The following is a 15493-nucleotide window of genomic DNA, read 5'->3' as shown; positions in this document are numbered from 1 at the left end:
AAATTTGTAATTAATGGTAATGCAAATTAATGGTATTATAATAACATTCTGATTGATATTCTGAGCTTCATATGGGGTTTTAGTGTTTATTATAATAGACATGGAAACACCATATGAAGCTCAGAAGCGGTACATCGCTTTCAACTGTTCACCACTTGCGCTCCTAGTGGCACGCAGCGAACTGTCACGTTGCAAATGACGCTGCCTTTCCGTCACTGTGTTGTGTTTGTGGAAGGAAGTACGCGTTAGTCTTAGTGCAGAATGTCTACCCGAGGTTGTGTAAACTCTCCTAACAGTTTTTGTTATATATGTGGTGAACTTGTGGTGAAAAAGGACCGAAGAAACATTATTACTTTCGTGAAAAAGGTCTACCATGCCTATTTCGGAGTGAAACTCGGCGACATCGAAAAACCATGGGCTCCACAGGTCGTGTGCATTGTGTGTGTAGAATATTTACGACGGTGGGTGGCAGGAAAGAAGAAGTCATTACGATTTGGCATCCCTATGGTCTGGTGAGAGCAACAGGATCATACCGACGACTGCTCCTTCTGCTCTTCTAAGGTAACTGGTTTCAACAAGAAAAACACGAAGACTATTGAGTATCCGAACAACATTCGCTCAGCTATTCGTCCTATTCCACATGGCCCGGATTTACCTACACCACAGCCTCCGCAGACATTAGATACGGATGACAGTGATGACATGGATGCCGTGCAGGAGACGGATGATACTGACTTTGAAGTAGGCATAGATGAGGCCCCTCTTCTGTTCACTCAGCCAGATCTAAATGATTTAGTCCCTGATCTGAGACTGTCAAAGGATAAAGCAGAGCTCCTAGGGTCAAGACTGCGTGAAAGTCATTTCTTAGCACCAGGAACGTCCGTTACATTTTATAGAAAAAGGGATTTGATATTTACGCAATATTTTTCTCAAAATGACGTGTTAGTGTACTTCAGTGATGTAGAAGGTTTGATGTGTCAGTTCAACATTCCGTACGCACTGGATACTGTTCATTGATTGATCTAAAAGAAGTTTGAAGGCAGTTCTGCTGCACAATACCCGTCGGCTATTCTGTGCACCTGAAGGAAACATACGACAACATGAAGGTGCTTCTTACCACCATTCATTATGAGAATTACAATTGGATGGTGTGTGGCGATTTGAAAGTGTTGGATATGCTTTTAGGACAACAAACCGGATATACCAAGTTTCCCTGTTTCATCTGTTACTGTCCAGTCGTGCTCGTGACAAACATTGGGAACAAAAGCAGTGGCCCCGAAGGTTGGAATTGGTTCCAGGGGACAAAAATATCAACTGTGACCCTCTAGTGGAAAGTGACAGAACTTATTCCCGCAACGACCCATGATTTAAGAGCTCTATATTGTTCTACTGTAGCAGCCGTGGCCGGCCAACGATGGAATTGTAAGCACAAGGGTTCAGTAAGAGTGGCGCCCAACGTTGGGCTTTAATGTCACCATAAAGATGACGAGCCTTAAGTCACGATAACGATACGATGGCACGATAACGATAATAGAATTATGTATTGAAAATAAATGTTAGGAAAATATAAAATGATGGTGAGGCCTAAGCCACATTATAAATAATACAAGCGGGTGAGAACTACGGCTGAGCCACGGTTAAACGAATTATGCCCAATGAGAGTGCTAGATATTATCACGTTTAACGAGGAGCGTAACTACTTGGTAGATAATAATAATGATACAGTCATAATGCATTTTAGGAAAACTGTATTTAAAGCTTTATTGAAGCTTATGTCATGTTGCAAATATAAATTTTGGAAGTAGTAACGCTGAATTACATTCAAAGTTTATGCGTTAACATGTTCTTTATTTAATTAATCTAGGGAAGCGAAACTATTTGGGATATTTATCCAGAGTAACTTATTTACTTCAGATTTCTTTTTATTAAACAATTTGTGATACCAGCCACATAAATAAATTTTAATAAGAAAACTGTTGGAATGTTGTCAGTTTCGGTATTAAAGTATAATAGCGTTTGTATGTGAAAACGCAGTAGATAGTGAATTCTTTCCTTAGTAGTCTGGAGTATTCTGGTTGCATTAACAGCCAGCGTACTCACTATTGTATTCTTTGTGATATTGTGAGATGGAAGGTCAGGCGATGATGGATCTGCTAATGCAGAGGATGGAAGTAATGAGTAGTAAATTGAGAGAGGACATTAAAGACATTAAAGTCCAGAATGAGAATTTGGATAGTAAGATGGAGAGTTTAAATAGTAAGACAAATGAGAACTTGGATAGTAAGATAGATAGTTTGGATAGTAAGTTGAGAGAGGACACGAAAGTCCAGAATGAGAATTTGAGAGAGGACATGAAGGCTCATAATGAGAATTTAAATAGTAAAATGGCGGATAAATTAGCTAAGATTCAGGAAACTAGTGACGAGTTAAAGAGTAGTATTGAGGATACCCAGGCTAGGTGTAAAGAGTCTAGTGATGAGTTGAAGGTTGGATTAAAGGACGTGGTTCATGAGACACACACTATTTGCACCGAACTTAAAGAGGAAGTTAGGGGTGACATAGGTAAACTCAACCAGCGTTTTGATGATAGCCAAGTGGAAATTAGGAATGAAATTGATAAACAATTTGCGGAAGTGCAGGTCAATTTAAGGAAAGATTTTGATAAACAGTTTTCCAAAATCCACGACAGTTTAAAAACCGATATGGACAAGCGTTTTGACGAGAGCCACGACATGTACAGTATGTTATGCGATAGTCAGGAGGAGATGAGGAAGGAACTTGACAAGCATTTACTGGAAAGCCAGGCAGCGCACAAACAGCTGATCGACAGCCAGGTCGAATTTAAGGACGACATTCCACAACAGGTCGTAGAGATACGGACTTCTATTGATCAGGAAAAGGGGAAAACGCTAACCATAATAGAAGAACAACGTCAAATCTTATCAGCGGACATTAAGTCACTGGATAACAAGATAGATAAAATTAGTGTGGAATTGGATAGTAAATTATTGTCAAAAACCGAAACCATGGAGAAGAAACTAATGCAAATTAATGAGGAAGCAATTAGTAAACTCCAAGTGGCTAATGAGGATTCCGAAATTTTAATTAAGGAAATTCAAGAGGAGTTAGCTGAAATAAAAAATGAACATACCCGGGAATTCAACGACAGGCAAAATAGTATGGAACAGGACTTAAGGGAAATCACGTCAGCCCAGGAAGAAACGGACAAGAAAGTTGGGTTCATTAAGAGCGAGGTGAGCAGTTGGATTAATAGCGTGGTAGATATGCAGTCCAAGGTGGACAAAGTATTGAGCCAAACCTCGACAGCTCTTAACTCTGACTTTAGTGGTCAATTGCCGAATATCAGTCACGTAAATAGCAACGGTCAGAGCTCGAATGTAGATACCAGTCGATCTCAAGGCTCAGGGGTCACAAACGTTATTAACATGATTAGGTTACATGAGGATCAGCCTAAGAAATTTAATGGAGGTCCACATACCACGCCGAAGGGATTTCTTAAGGATCTCAGGGAGTACCTCCGGGACGCCAAGATTCCTGAGGAACGTCACTTAAGGGTAGCTGAAAGATACTTAGAGGGGGCACCACTTTTATGGTTCAAAGGCTTCCGATACCACTTTGACACCTTTGATGAATTCCAAAAGGCGTTTCTAAATAAATTTTGCAGCACGGAAATTCAGCAAAGTCTCAGATTAGAACTATACTCACGCCGTTATACTGCAATAGGCCCTACTAAATTCAGCGAGTATTTCACTGCACAGCTAGTAAAGTTCAGGGAGCTTGAGGCGCCACCCTCGGAGCAGGAATTGGTCCAGGCCATCCAAAAGCAGCTACCTCCAAGTGCAAAGGTATGCTGATTGCATCAAAGGTAGAGACGCCCATACAAGCGAAAATGATCCTTAGAGAGCTCGATCACACCCATAATCAAGTAGCACCCAGAGGGGGACGATGCACGAACAGCATGTAAATACCGTTAGTCAGGTTCCAGAGGGAGGTCAAGAGGCACCGGAGCAGGGGAAGCCACAGTCGACCGAGCGAAGGCGTGAGTTTCGTAATAACTGGGAACCCTCGCATCCACGAAATGAGGATTGGAACAGGCGTAGGGGTAACTGGAATTATCCGTAAAGGAGGAACCCGAACTGGAGGCGATACGATGGGGGCGGAGTAAACCAGAGGAATTTCAGAAATGGATATAATAACCGCAGGGACTGGGGAAATAATCGAACCCAGAACTTCCGCCGTGATGACGATGAAAGATAGCGCGAGCGTGCTCAGTACACCGACGGGTTAAGGAAAGACCACGAAAGGGGAAATGGAATGGGGCTATACAGCGCCAGGAAGTTAACACCGATTGTTTCGGGGCTGACAGTCTGGAATTCCAGGAGATACATCGGCAAGACCAGCGAAACTCCGGTTTGTACCCATTTGCGCCCAATTTTGAGCAAGAGTCAATGTCGGCTCTTGATAGAAAAAATAACTTCAAAAACCCCATAGGAAAAATTTCAGAGTCTTTAATCCCAGATTCTGAAGGAGAGACGTCAGATGAGTGGGTGGTCGCACAGATAGATTCGTGGATCATTACCTCTGATGACTTGGTGGAAGACCATTTGAAACAGGAGAGCAATCAAGTAAAGAAACTGCCTTTAATAAATGTCCGTATCTGTAATTTCTATATCAAAAGTTTGGTAGATACCGGGGCCAGTATCAGCATCATTTCCCAAGCTCTTTTTACGATTTGAGGCAGCGGAATAAATAGCCAATTATTCCGGTGTCAAATGTAAAAATTAGAGGGGTCATTCCTGACAAAATTGCTGTTTGTAAGGTACAAACCTATTTAGACGTACAAATTGGAAATTCCACTTTCGCTCATGCATTCGTAGTCATGTCCAAGATGCACTACAATGTAATTTTAGGGGCTGATTTTATCCGTGAGACCAACGCAGTCATTGATTTAAGCAGGAACCAGATAAAGTTTAGGAAAGAAGAGGGAGCAGAAGTCGTTACACTAAACGAGGAATTGGGAGAAGAGAGAACATTAGAATATGGAGAAGAGGTGGCCCAATGTGTAGACTTCGTAAATTCATTAGAGGGAGTCGCTGGTGAAATTGACAGTGTAGATGACGAAGGGATTCATTATGAGGAGTTACATGACGTCTTGGAGGCTGAGGTTGACACCGATTACGAGGCCTTAATTGGGTTAAAGTTCGCGGAATGTCCTGGTACTGTAGAAGAGAAGGAAAACTTAGGGCTCTCTTAATGGAATTTATATCTGTGTTCGATTCCAAACCGGGTCTAATCCCTAACTTCACTTATGCGCTAGCTGTTACGGATTGGACACCGTTTAAGAGGAGACCGTACCCTATACCGGACAAATATTATGCTCAAGCTGCAAAGATTATTAAGGAGATGGAGGAGAAAGGGCTAATTTCAAAGCATCCCACTCCATACTTGAATCCGTTGGTCGGGATTCAAAAACCGGACGGGTCTCTGCGCGTATGTTTGGACGTACGTGCTCTCAACGAGCGCTTAATCCCCGAGCATGATCAAGCCCCTCCTATTAAAGAGGTTATCAAACGTTTCAGAGAAAAATTACGTTTTATTTGCGTAGATCTGACATCCTCGTATCATCACATCAGTTTAGAACTCAAGTCTAAATTATTTACTGGCTTCATTTTTGACCAACAGACGTATGTCTTCAATCGTCTCCCCTTTGGATTGAAAAACGCCGGTGCAGCTCTCATACGCGCCCTAGATCGATGTCTCACTGATAAGTTAAGGCCGCTACAACTCGTTACGTCGATGACATCTTGCTAGCTTCAGCAAGTTTTGAGGAAAATATCAGGGATTTGAGGAAACTACTGGAGAATTTAAGGACGTCTGGTTTCAAAATCAATCTGAAGAAATAGCATTTTTGTCAAAAAGAGGTTCTGTTTCTCCGCCATGTCAGTGATGGTGAGGGAGTTCGCCCAAATCCGGTGAAGCTGCAAGCCATAGACAAGTTCCCAAGACCGCTCAAAATTAAGAACGTCAGGCAATTCCTTGGAATGTGCAACTTTTTTTCGGATCATTGCATAAATTACACGGAGGTTGTAGCCCCACTTCAAAGCTTGCTTCACAAGAACAACAGATGGAAATGGAGTCCCGAGCACGAGGAGGCATTTAGGAAGACCAAAGAGCTCTTGCTAAACAGCGTCAAGCTAGGGTATCCTGATTTCGAGAAACCCTTTATCGTACAGACTGATGCATCGACCGTAGGAATCGGGGCACTCCTGTATCAGGAATGTTCGGACCAGCCTCATAATAGGAATTATTTATCTTTCTACACCCGAAAGTTGAGATCACATGAAGTCAAATACAGCGTGACCGAGTTGGAAATGTTGGCTATTGTTCAGGCATTGCAGCATTGGAGGAAAATGATTTATGGTTTTCACATAATCATTAAAACCGACCATAAGGCATTAACCTTCATCATGAAAACCGCTGTTGCTAGTGAGCGAGTGGCTAGGTGGGCCCTGTTCATACAACAATTTGACTTCGAAATTGAGCACTGTTCCGGAAAGTCGAACATCTTGGCGGACCTGTTAATCCGAAATCATAATGAGGAAGAAAACGAGTGAATCATTTAGACTTAGTCCAGGAAGACCACGATTTTCTACCAAAATTGAGACAACTGGGAGACTTGCAATTGAGAGATCCTTTCTGCGGAAAAATGATTTTTTTCTTCCGAGGGACACTTCCGGCTGACGATCCACGTTACTTTGCCATCCAAAAACTGTCAAACAACTACTTGTACGTGAATAACGCGTTGGTAAAATTCGTGGACAGCGATCACGTGAAATCCAGAACTTTGGTACCACCGCAGCTTCGGAAGGGATTAATTTGGCACGTACACAGGGTTATCGGTCATGGAGGGATCGATAAGGTTGTGTCAACCATCCAAGAAACGTTCACCTGGGTGAATTTGAGGGAAAATATCAGAGACATCATCATCACATGTGATACATGCCAATAGGTTAAGGCAAACCCTTATTTGATCAGGCAGGCGCCTATTCCTCTCTTACCTTCGCAACCTAAAGAGCTGTTCGCGATGGATATCTATGGGTCACTCGTGAAAGGAAAGCGTGGGAACAAGTTCGTGCTGGTAACCATCGATGTTTTCTCAAAATTTACGACTCTGTTTCCCATGCAAAAAGCTAATACTAAGCTAGTCGTGAGGTGTATTGCCCGTAACATCATTCCGGAGATGGGCACGCCAAAATTTCTTCTGACAGATCATGGTCCCTAGTTTACCTCTGGACACTTCAAAACTGCCCTTCAGAATATGGAAATCCTGCAGAATTTATTGCGCCCGAGAGCTTTACAAGTGGGTTGATGTGCTACCCCTAACAGTAACCTGTGTAAATAACACCATGCACGAATCTATTGGGAGGATTCCCTCTATCGTGCATTTCAATAGATATCCTGTGAGATCCTGGCATGGTGTCATCCAATGTCCCATCGATCCCCGTCCGTCACAGGAATTATGCATTCAGAGTACGGCAGAACATCTACGTCGGCAGGCAGACCGCCGGTTACGCAGGGTGAGGAACAGGAGATTCCACCGTCCCTTAGAGGAAGGCGAATTGGTGCTTGTTAGGAGACCCATGATGTCGAAACCGCAGGAAAACATCTATGCTAAATTTGCTCCCTTATATGTTGGGCCTTTCAAGGTGATCAAAAGTTTCAGGAATAATTCCTATAGAATTCAGAGTCTGGATGGCAGCAGCGAAGCTATATTCAATGCAGCGAATTTGAAGGTTTACCATAGAGCAGAAGAAATAAATCCACTACAGGATGACACCGCCTTACCAGCAGGGGAAATGGTCACCGAAGGAGTAGAAGAAGAATTACATCCCGTAAATATGATCGTCACGTCAAGTCAGGTCGAGGCAACACTCCAAGAGCAGGCAAGCAGCTGTAGTAATCCAGAGGGAGACCCTGAATGCTTACAATGTTCGTTCTTAAGAGAAGAGTTTATTGATGACATATGTAACGCAATCTTATTGTTGGAAGAAGAAAACAGGAAAATACGTGAAAGTAACAGAGCCCTACGTCAAGAATGAGATCGACTGGGAAATTTTACGTAGAACCATGGTTCATTTGTATCAAAATTCCCATGTACAATTCAGAATTTTGAAGGAGTATATATGTTTAAATATTTCCCCTTACTGGGTAAACATTTCGTCGTTGTAGGTGGATTATGAACCCACAATTCTACGATGAGAATTTTTTTATTTTCTCAATATTTATTTCAAATCAACAAGCTACTTTTATTTTTGAGGGCAGCCATGTTGCGCTCCTAAGAGACTCGATGTCGCGTGGGAAGGATCTCACCCGCGGCAGGCTCGTGAAATACCGTGACACCTCGGCGGACTTCGAGTGACCGATAATTCTTTAAATTCACGGAATTCTGCGTAACGAGGGATTTTGGCAATACAGTAAATAAAGAAATAAATAATCTAAATTATTCTTAAACCCTACGTGAAGACAGAACCCCCAGGGTAAATTATAAATGCAGTTAAGCCTAAGTACAAATCAGCGTCAGATCAGCGAACTAGCTCCACGTGCAAAGGTCAATGGATGAAGAAAACGCGCGAAACGTCCGGGCAGAAATAATTTATTTCACCTGTTGCGAGTGTGGTAAAATTACGAGATTAACACCTAAAATAATTACAAGTCTCTCTGGAATTCTGGGACAAGTCTCATAAAAATCGGTCTACTGGACACGAAATTAGCAGATTACGCAATCAAGCTTAGTAGTGTGTGTGTAGCGTCCCTCCTAAGACTATAAGAGGAACCCTCCATTGCATATTTTCCAGTGTCGATCTGGTTCTTGAGGTGGCGTTAGCTTACGCCCGTCGTCAGCAGAAAATTGTACCAGATTGATCTACAAACGACTTAGTACATGTTCGTGGCTGAGGTCCACCCAGTCGGTTAGAAAGGGAAGGTGACAGAAAATTTCTGAACTTTTGCCGACAAACTGTGAACGTATAGGCGTCTGTTAAAGTACACAGCAGATTTTATTATATCACCTCATGTGCGTTTGAAAGTGGTAAGAGAGTTGGGGAAGCTAATCAGAGTAGTTCTGATTTCGCTATCTGTTGAACACCTGTCGTGTGTGGGTGACAGAGAGAGACAACTCTGGGAAGAAAGCCGACAGTCGCAGTTGACTGCAGAACGAGGGAAGTTCGTGGTACAAATTATAACGAGGAAAGTGCGTGATTTGTGTTGTAATTTAATATCGTGTGAAAAAGGCAGTGTTTGTAAGAGTGATATGTTGGAAATGATGATGTTATCTGTACAAATGTACGGCTAAAGGCACGAGGTCATCTGGCGACAATGTAGCCAGAATACTGAGGATGACTCCATTTTGCAGGTCTGTCTATCTTTGTATTATGTTGTAGATAGATTTTATTGTTCTGTCCCAACATATTTTTCAAGATGATTGTCGGGTTGATACTTTTAATTATCAGGCGAAAAGTGTTATAATTTTGGTCAGCATGTGAAAATTTTAGTGTGTAAATTTCACGTCAAGAAACTGTAAAATGCGACGTTTAAATCTGGTGTTAATGTTCTATGAGATATTGTCCAAAGTGAGGAAAATTAGTAAAGCTATATTGGTAAAATAGTCGTTGCGAATGTCTTAATTTCAAATATCAGTTGAATTCAGAAATGTTTGTCGATAATAATAATAATAATAATAATAATAATAATAATAATAATAACAATAATAATAATAATAATAATAATAATAATAAAAATAATAATAATGTCTACCGCGGGATAAAGGAATTTTTCTATGTTAAAAGTGCATTTAAAAGGTATATTTTACAAGGATCACAAGCACTTAGAATATTCCAGTGAAATTCGATAGAGTTATATTTGTTCATGGGAAGTAAAATTTTGGGACATGGTGTATATCAATGATACGGAAAATCGCGGTGTGTTCTTGGATTCTCGAGGTCCGAAAGTCGTAGTAATAGTAAAATAAAGAGGTGTATTTTATAATGGCTGTTGTTTCACTAGAGGATTGAAAAATGAAAAGGGTCTTGGAAATATAAGAAAAATGGATTGAGAGCGAAGAATTTATATATGTGGATGATGAAAGGGATATGAATATTGAAGATGAAAGGAAGCCTGGATTTTAAGTGATACCGCTGGGATAAGGCGAGGAGAATGAGTTTGAGACAGGCTATGTTTGCCGAGGAAGTATTTGTGAAACAGACTGTATTGTGACATGCTGTAGAGTATTACGCTACCAATCCGAAATTTGAGACGACTACTGTGTGAGGCACCGTAGATTTCTAGTAAGATCCCAAGTGAAAACGACTCTAGTAAAAGGTTAAAAATCTTGGTAGTAAAAGTCAGGCGACTTCAGCCCGTATGAATATTAAGATAATGTGACCTCAAGGATAAAAGAGCATTTTGAATACATGGTTGGTGTTGTATTGAATTTCGTTTCACTGGATATGTCATTGATATAAATATTTGGAATTGACGGTAGGCGATTGGAGAGTTTCTAATGCGGTAGTGATGATTATTATTTTGAATACATCCACTAAATGGTAGACGTGTGCTGGGAATTATCATTGCTTCCCTAAAACTTCATGGCACAGGCTGAGATTGTGTTTGAGTTGGAGAATTGTTCGTCACGTATATTTATTTTCGAGTTCACGTATTGTAACGAGATGGAGACTTACTGCATTTTTCGACTTGCATTCGTTTAATAGTAAGAGACGTGGTTCCATGTGTATTGAAATGTCAGAGTTGGTTTGAAATTGTTAGTTCGCCTGATATGCTAGGGGATACGCAGTACGATCCATTTTGACGCCCGACCATAGATTTAGGACGTCACATGTTATCCTTGGAGTTACTGATGATGAGATGTCCTAGTTCACGCCCGACGATAGAATTTGGAAGGTATCATGTACATAGAGATTAGTGTTAGGATGTACAGATTTTAAGTGAGCCCGTCGATAGGTCTGGGATGTCAGCTGTACATACTCAAGTCTCAGATTAGACGTTTCTTTTGTTTTTGCGAAGTGACCTGGGCGAAGGTAGTCTCTACAGTAAAATATGAAATATGAAGAGGGTTAGATCGACAATAATGAGGCCAACTAGTGCGTAGCTCCAACAGCTGAAGGGTGTTCTTAAGATAACGGGGCCGCTATCGGTGAATGAGGGTTGCCCAAATATTGGATATCGACCTGACGGAAATTAAATATTTACTGTAATTCTCCATGCGTGTTGAGTTTTAATGACTTCGCTATGTTATTTAATTTTACGGACTTAATTGTTTTGTCGTTCTGACGTCCGTTTCGTTTTGATAGTGTGCATATTGACACTCAGTGTATTAGTGTGAGACTTGAGTTGCGAATGCGGTTTCGATTCGTCTGCCAGTAATATTATTTTCAATCTTTGTCGTACTTTCATTTTATTCGTAGTTGAATTCGATTAAGTAATCACTTTATAGGTAGTGTGTTGGGACAGACAATAAGTAGATGGATCTGTAATGGTAGTCATTGTTTTTCAAAGGAAAGAATTCCTTAAAGTAGTATTTTTCAATGTGGACTGGTAATTTTATTAAGCGTAACATAACCATTTCTAACCTGAACATCGGTTTGATAATAATACTTTTCAAGTGATTTACCACTTTTAATTAACTTCAGTGTTTGGCATTTCTTCTAAATGCATGATGAATAAGTGTTTCCTGCATTTCGTAGTTTTGTTCCTTTAGAACGACGTAACGTAAGATCCTCGCGGATCATGTTGTTGTTGGTTCCTTCCGAACAGCTGTTTGGGTGATGCACATTTAGCATCGGGATTACCTTATCACTTAAGGGGTCATGAATGACAAATACATGGTGGAATTTTATTTCAATTGTGAATGATGCTGTTAACTCGTAGTGAACACCATGCTTTCCCATAATATTTCGCAACCTATCCAAAGCAACTGATAGTCAATTTGGTTCGATTAAGGGTCCAGTCGGCGGGTGTTCCTTATCCGTAAAGGGTATTCGACTGGTGGATAACCTTAAGTGAGAGGAAATCAGGCGTTCTACTTATTGAAAGTCAGATTTTCCACGGATCGTGTGGATTAATTCTCAGTTCTCGTTTGGAGTAATAGGTGCCCGGTTTTCAGGTCTTTCCTTTTTCAGTTTTGCAGTTTCGCTGTCCACTAATGTACTAATTTCTCCGAAGCAACTCTTCGATATTGTGTGAAATGAATCAACGCTATGCAATGTGACTGCGTTTGAAACATTCAATAATAAATAATTTTAATTTTTTTATTTCAAGGATTTATATTAAAATAACAATGTTGTTGTGTCATTTCGATTTTAATAAAAGTTAGTAAACACATATTTGCTCCTCATTTCAAGTAGTTAGGCACTCTTCTGGACCCCATCGTTTGGTTAAGATCGTGACCGAATTTATTCCCGTAACGACCCATGATTTAAGAGCTCTATATTGTTCTACTGTAGCAGCCGTGGACGGCCAACGATGGAATGGTAAGCACAAGGGTTCAATACTCACCCAGAAGATCCCTTTATCTTCAGTCCATAACGTGAAGAAATAACTAACTACAGCCAAATAGCTAGTCACCTATGAACTTACGTGTGTTTTGTAGCAGATGAAAGCACCTTCAATACTCACATTTGTTATATCTTTGGTATAGTCATACGAGGTCAAGAAATTGATCTACTTGCCGGGAGCAAATCCATTGTAAGTGGCTCTGTTTTTAAGAGGAACATCATCCTATAAAACACTTACCTTATCTGTTTTACAATTCTCCTTAAAGGAACAAGGTAGTTTATGCCCGTAATTTCTTCACTTCATGTTCAACCAGTTTGTTTTTTATCACGCAAACCGACTTACTATTCCATTACTTCTCCTACAGCCTACAGCGCCAATAAAGTTTTATTGTAAGATATTTCCTTTCGTTCTGTTTTCATGTCGGTGTGTTCTATTGACACGAAACTTCCAAACAGAAATAACGTAGAGGAAGTTTCAACGCGTCAGCTTCAAACAACTGAAGGACGAAGTTTTGTATACTACCTAGGAATGGAACTTTCATGGCATCCATTCGTGCGTTCGATAGATAGTGCAGCAGGGTGCAATAAAACGAAGGGACAAAATTCGTTATTTGCTACTTCTTGTACTAATCGTGGGTTGAATACTATATACTATCGGCTCGCTACCTGAATGATGATGATTTTTGTTGTACGTCCCACTAAGTGCTTTCCGGTCGACAGAGACGCCAAGCAGCTAGAGTGTTGTATCGTGCATATCAAGAATTCAGTCTATAAGAAGCACGTATGTTCAAGAACCTTCAGGCACCACCAAACTTAGCTTGGATCGAACCCACCAGATCGGGCCCAGAGCTCTTCCGTCTGAGTCACTCAGCCAGCCCGTAACCAGAAAAATAATGCACTACAATAAAAACAGGACATTTTTGCCTCATACGATAGACCGAATACCCAGATTTTTGTGTATAACAATAATAATAATAATAATAATAATATAATCTAAAGAAAATAGCTATGAGGAATATCAGAAACTCTAAATTTGTAATCACTTTTGTAAACTTTAAAAAAGGCCTATGATTCAATTGATAGAAATACTCTATTTGATATTTTAAAGGAATTTGGACTTGTTAATAAAACAATTGAAGAAAGTAAAGCAACGTTAACAAACATAACATTCAACGTAAAATGTTTTCATGTAAAACAAAAATCTATATCAAAAGTTACAAAATTACAACACTACTGCATTGTCATTAAACCAGAGGTACCAGTTGATTGTGTGGTTAAAGTTGCACAGCTGTGAGCTTACATTCGGGAAATAGTAAGTTCGAATCCCACTGTCGGCAGCCTTGAAGACGGTTTTTCGTCTTTTCCCATTTTCACACAGAAAAATGCTGGGGCTGTACCTTAATTAAGGCCACGGATGCTAATTTACCACCATTCTTCCGCAACCGAAAACCTTCGAGGTGTATTTCGAGTCAGGCATGGGCAAGAATGTACACAAACTCACGTCTCGTTCCTCGTGGCGGCGAGCTGACGCTGAGCGAGATGTGTGTCAGGAACGGTATCTGTACATGTACCCCTGAACAGCAACGTCAAAACGTCGTTGCGGTCAACGGCTATTTGAAGCTCGTATGTCACAGGCCTGAGTCAGTCAGGGTGAGCGCTGACCGCACAGGAGTTATCTGGACTGTGCAGTTCCCCAGGATACTGCTCTTTACCTCTGAGCCGATTCCACATGAACTATATAATACTGCACGTTCGACTTCTGATAAGGAGCTTACTCTGTCGGAGAACAGAAATCCTTGCACCATTGGTCCTCTCCGAGATCTTCCGCCTTCGCAGTAAATAGTTCAAGTTATTATTTCGTTAACATAGTTTAATTTTAGAGTGATATCTGTGCGTGAATTCTCATAGTCTTTAGACTGTGGCCTGCCAGCTGTAATTACATAAGCTATATATCTTTCCAGCGGGACGTATTTATAACAGACATACATTGCCGAAAATCATTTATCTTGTGGGCTATAATTGGAACGTTAAATGCGAAGCAGCACGCAACAGAACTACAATAGGAACAAATGACAATAATATGTTGTCCCCGTCAACTTATGCAGGGCTTCTTCTAATATTAGATTGCTTCCGTGTCCTCGACACGGATAGATATCGCTCGGTTGCGTATTTTGCGACCAGGAAGGCAGATACTACCATGTCTTTCTGCAGGTTACTTCATCACTATCGAGCCAGTGAGAATTTAATTTAAAATAATATTATTTGGCTGTGAATTTCAGTTCTATACAGAAATGTTAATCAAATTTATTCTTCTCGTGTGTTCAGATTTTATGACGTGAATCACTGCATCGCCGGCCCTTATTTGTAGGTATAACCACCTGTCTTTTACCCAGATGCCCAGCGTTCGATTCTCGGCTGGTCGAGGATTTAATTGTTAGACTGAGAAATCGAACAGGATTCACTCAAACATTCGATTATCTGTCTCATATGACAGGCAGCTGACCTGGTCAGTAAAGCAAAGCAATACAGCATATCGACGGCTTACTTTTAAAACCTCGTATCTCCCAATGCACTTCTTATCCATTTTCTTCCTAAAGACTGGTCACGCCTCCTAGCCACATATGAATGTACAGCCCATCAGAACAATTTTCGTTGTGTTCATTTTCCTATGGTTATGTGTAAAGGATGCCTTTGCTGGCAGGACGTAGTGTTTACAGTGCACTATGTCTTCTGGTATGGGCTAGAGCAATATTGTTACTTTCATTGATCTGTCTCAGATTTATCCTTGGCTTTGACAAGATGAAAGTGACTGAGGTATGAGTGATGCTAGTAATGTCATTCCTTACGCAGCCTATCCCTGCTATGAATGGTGTGAAAATGTTGCTCATAGGGTCAGTTGGTGC

The sequence above is a fragment of the Anabrus simplex genome, chromosome 2 (genome assembly GCF_040414725.1).
Source record: "Anabrus simplex isolate iqAnaSimp1 chromosome 2, ASM4041472v1, whole genome shotgun sequence".
Classification (NCBI taxonomy): domain Eukaryota; kingdom Metazoa; phylum Arthropoda; class Insecta; order Orthoptera; family Tettigoniidae; genus Anabrus; species Anabrus simplex.
This window is presented reverse-complemented; position numbering follows the sequence as displayed.